Source organism: Clarias gariepinus, chromosome 11 (assembly GCF_024256425.1).
Source record: "Clarias gariepinus isolate MV-2021 ecotype Netherlands chromosome 11, CGAR_prim_01v2, whole genome shotgun sequence".
In the NCBI taxonomy this organism is placed as follows: domain Eukaryota; kingdom Metazoa; phylum Chordata; class Actinopteri; order Siluriformes; family Clariidae; genus Clarias; species Clarias gariepinus.
In genome coordinates, this window is record NC_071110.1 from 8,510,973 (window position 1) to 8,516,457 (window position 5,485).

Sequence of the window (5,485 nt, forward strand, 5' to 3'; positions counted from 1 at the left end):
GGCCTGGAGCATTGTGGAAGGGATTGGGTCTAATGAACAGGTGGTGGGGTTAGATGACGAGATGATCTGTTGAATCTCATCAGATGACAGGTTGGAAAATTCTGCTAAAGGAGGGAAGGAAAGGTCCTGAGGTTCTGCCGTAGGAGCTTGGTTGAGAGCGAAGGACTGGCGGATTGCTGCAATCTTCCCATCGTAGAATGTGGCAAAATCGTCAGCAGTCAGAGAGGAAGGGGCAGGAGGAGTCGGTGGGTTGAGTAGTGAGGAGAAGATGTTGTGGAGTTGGCCAGGATCATGTGCAGAGGCTTCCAACTTTTGTCTGAAGAAGGTAGTTTTGGCAGAAGTCACATCACATGAGAATTTGGAAAGAAGAGTCTGGTAAGAGATGAGATCTGCATCAAGTTGCGATTTCTTCCATCTTCTCTCCGCAGTTCTTAATTCTCTCCTGTTGTTGCGCAGTACATCAGATAGCCAAGGAGCAGGACAAGACGTCTTCCTTGGTTTAGATGACAGCGGGCAAAGGAGATCTATGGATGAGGAGAGAGAGGAGAGGAAAGTTTCAGTCGCAGTCTCTAGTGGTAAAGAGGAGAAGGAGTCTGGGTCTGGGAGGAATGATAGGGTATATGAAGACACAGAGGAAGGCGAGACAGAGTGAAGGTTTTTGCGGGTAAAAGAGACATTTTGGTGGTTAGGTTTAAATAGAATGGGAAGGGTTATGGTGAAGGATACCAGGTAATGATCAGATTTATGAAGAGGAATAGTAGTGATATCTGTGACTGGGGAAGGGCGGCAGAAAACAAGGTCGAGAGAATTTCCTGCCTTGTGTGTAGAAGGGCAGCTGTTTAGAGTTAAAGAGAAGGAGTTAAGGAGAGGGAGAAGGAAAGAGGATTGGAGTTTATCAGATGGAAGGTTGAAATCTCCTAGAACAGTGAGAGGAGTGTTAGCAGAAGGAAAAAGACTAAGAAGTATGTCTATTTCATCTAGAAAGTTTCCAAGAGAGCCAGGAGGATGGTAAATAACTAAGATGTGGAGGTTAATTGGAGTGGTTACCTTAACTGCATGCAATTCAAATGATGAAAAACTGAGATGAGACAGGGTGATAGGCGAGAAGGACCATCTCTTGGACAACAGGAGACCCGTACCACCACCTCTGCCAGTTTCTCGTGGAGTGTGAGAGAATACATAGGCAGAGGATAGGGCAGCCGGTGTAGCTGAGTTCTCAGGAGATATCCAGGTCTCAGTTAGTGCTAGAAAGTCAAAAGAGTAATGGGTAGCTAGAGCTGAGATAAAGTCTGCTTTCTTTACAGCAGATTGGCAGTTCCAGAGCCCACCTACCACCAGTGCAGGACAATGAGACAGTACTGGAGGGTAGATGAGGTTTCTGGGAGATCTGCCTCTGCTGTGTGAGTAAAAGCATCTTGGTCTGTGAGAACTGACAGAGATAGGTTGAAGACACATGCTAGACTGAGGTAACTGTCTATAAAAACTTGTAACTTCTTGGTAAACAAGAGTTTGAGTCAATTTTCTGTGCACTACCTTTGTTGCAGGATATTCTTATTAACCTTCAATATATGTAGCTAAGCCCTGCCCACAATTCACACCTTAAGGAAGCCTGAAACTACTCTTGATTAATTACCTGAGAACAAATTGCTTTAGATCTATTTCAATCACACTGCAATCAACACTACCAAACAGCAAAAACTAGGTACAGTATACAGTATGAACTAATTGTGTTTTCAAAAACAGTACAAAAGTTAAAAACCTACCTTACCAGTGGAGAAGAATCCAATTTAGAAAACTAAAGCACACTTTAGAACGTCTAATCAATGTACCATCTAGTCAATACAGTACATAAAAATGATATCATTATCACACTATTAACATAGCAGATAATATATACTGATCAGCCATAACCTTAAAACCCAAAATATTAAGCCCATTATTGTGTAGGTTTCCCTTTTTTCCAAGAGGCCAAGTCTAGCCCATTGGGGAATTACTACACAAGGCCTCTGGGGGTGTGCTGTGAGATCAGACCAGACTCAGACAAGACAAGAGTAGCCTTGGGGACCCATGATCCTGTCATCTCTTTACTGGTATATTATTGATAACAATATTATTTGGTTAATCTATAAGTGATATTGATGTTGTGGCTGATCAGCGTATATATATAAATAATTCTTTTAAAATGCTCCGAATAGCAATCAAGATCATCAAACAAGTGTGATTGACTTATTAAGCCTCATTAATCTACTCCTCAAAGTACATGTTCATTGACCATCCAGCTTGTCATCACTTCCTCATAATGCTAGAGAGGCCGAACTAAACACAGAGCTGGTCTGGGAGCAGTTACAAGTGTTGATATTGTTTATGCTTAGACTGTGACAGAATTGTGTTAATACTTCCTACGGTTTGTCGTCTTGGGATTCTCTAGGTCAAGTGAGGGTCAAGCGCTCATGCTCTTTCATTTAGTAACAGATGGACGTGAAACGTATAGTTTGTATAATGTACACTCAGGAAATGGCTTAATACGTATATACTTCTTGACATGGAAATGGAAACATGTCATAGCTCACAAAAAAGCTATGCATAGTGTATATATATTTGGCACGGTGGCTTAGTGGTCAGCACTGTTGAGTTACCCATCCAGGGTTAATATTTGTCCTGGGTTCAATTCCTGTTTTAGGTCTGTGTGCATGAGCTTGCACATTTTCTTTGTTCTTGGTGGGTTTCCTTTGGTGTCTTGTGTTTTCTCTCACAGTCCAAAGTCATGTTGAGTAGGTTAATTGGCATTCCCAAATTGCCTGTAATGTAAATGTGCAGGTAAACATTGACCAAAGGTCCATCAGTGATCCACCAACCATTTCACTTGCTTAAACAGTCTCTCATGCACACTTCAAAATTAACAAAATCATCCCTTGCTGTGTTAAATTCCACTTTCATAAAACGAGGCCAAAAAAGATCTGTACAAGAATTTATCCTGTAACCCAATTATTCACACACTGTTTTCTTAAAATTACCCTACACTTTTATTACCAAGATAATAATAATAATAATAATAATAATAATAATAACCCCAATTACTATTATTTTGTTTACTATGGTTCAAAAAAGGTATTTTTTCTTTAAATGGTCGAAGGAAAAAAAAGCCAGTGACCACAACATCAAGAAAGCAAAGCAAAAAAGCAATGCCTCACATTGAAGTTAAATATAACATTTAATCATTAAATAATAATAATTATTTATTTTTTTTTTAAACAAGGGACAACAATTTAAGACTATGGTCCTTGCTTTAAGTAATATTTAAGTTCTATAAGTAATACATTTAAATATAAATTATTTTTGCCGTACTTTTCTTAACTGATCCTAAAAAAAAAAAATAACCTATGGCTAAAAACCCAATCAAATCTGATGATAGAATCTAAACCATACATTTTGGGAAAATATCTTAGTAAATATCTTTGAGCTGCAGATTGTCTGGTCAAGACAAAGTGCGTAACCATACCATAGCTTGTTCACTGTGTAAACTAACTGGATTGAGATTGAACTTTCTATCATTATTTTAACATTTCTTGACTGTTTCATCTAATATTTATAACATGGAGTTTGCACGACATCCAAGTCACATAATGTCATATTTTCTGTCATAAATGTCAGAATTAATGAAGAATTTTAGTCAGGTTTCAGGCCCCATCATAGTACAGAAACTGCACTAGTTAAGATTGCAAACGACTTGTTTTTAGCATCTCAATACTAGTCTTACTTGATCTTAGTGCAGCATTCGACACTATAGATCATAATATTCTCATAGATTGCCTACAAAATCATATAGGTATTCAGGGGCAGGCATTAAAATGGTTTAGATGATACCTGTCTGATCAATACCATTTTGTAGATCTAAATGGAAATCCGTCTGGTGTAATATGGGGTCCCACAAGGGTCAGTTTTAGGACCTCTGCTGTTCTCAATATACATGGTTCCCTTGGGTAACATCATTAGAAGACATGGGAATAGTTTCCATTGTTATGCTGATTGTACCCAATTATATGTCTCAACAAAACCAGACGAAATACCCAAATTGTCTAGATTAACTGAGTGCGTCCAGGACATAAAAGATTAGATGACCAATAACTTTCTTTTACTAAATTCAGATAAGACGGAGATATTACTTATCGGCTCAAAAACCAGCACGCAACAGATTTCACAACAAAGCCTGCGTTTAGAAGGATGTACTGTTACTACTAGCTCAACAGTAAAAGACCTGGGCGTAATATTAGACAGTAACTTGTCCATTGAAAATCATGTTTCCAATATCACAAAAACAGCCTTTTTCCATCTTAGAAATATTGCCAAACTTAGGAGCATCTTATCCGTATCTGATGCAGAAAAGCTAGTTCATGCATTCATGACCTCCAGACTGGACTATTGTAATGCATTACTACAGTAGGTGGTTGTCCTGCATCCTCAATAAACAAGCTTCAGTTAGTCCAAAATGCAGCTGCCAGGGTTCTCACTAGATCCACCATGCTCCTTAAGATTACAAAACCCCGGACTTCTGGTAGTTCCCAAAATTTTAAAATCCACAAAAGGGGGGACGACATTTATATTTAGCTCCAAAGCTTTGGAATAGCCTTCCAGACAGTGTTCGGGGAGCAGACACGGTTTCCCAATTCAAAAGTAGACTCAAGACGCATCTCTTTAATCTGGCATACACGTAACTCATCCCATAACCTCATACTCCAGTACACCTATCCTGAATGGCAACTACGCTAATTCTCTCCATCTGTTCTGTATTTTTCTACCCATCCTGAGGCATCGGGAGATTGTGCCAGCTTCACTAGACAAAGGCCAGTCCTGAGAGGTTTCTGAAGCATCCAGAGCAGGACCAGTTCTAGCTGGATTCTGCTTTATGATGGTTGGAGCTACTGTACGCATCCTGTGCTTCCAGTGATCCAGACCCCATCTGCCCTCTGCACCTACTGACTCCCTGTGCTGAACTGGACTTTATATTAATTTAAATAACTTCTGTTATATTGAATCTTTACCTGCACAACACACTTGATGTTATTTCTATCTGTTATCACCCAGATGAGGATGGGTTCCCTGATTAAGTCTGGTTCCTCTCAAGGTTTCTTTCTATTGCCATTTCAGGGAGTTTTTCCTTGCCACTGTCGCCATCACTCTTGGCTTGCTCATCAGAGACATTTCATTCATCATTTATTCATCTCATTATTATCTAGACACATTTTTCTCACACATACACACTTCCAAATATTTTCTTTTCTAAATTTTTTTTAAATTTTTGTGAAGCTGCTTTGAGACAATGACCATTGTTAAAAGTGCTACAGTATATAAATAAAATTGAATTGAATTGAATAGAATGTCATTGATTTTTAATCATAAACTGTATATGGCTATTTAATCTCAAATTCTCATTCACATAATTGAAAGAAAGTTTTTTAAAAAGTAAGTTTTACTTTTTGTAAGTCGC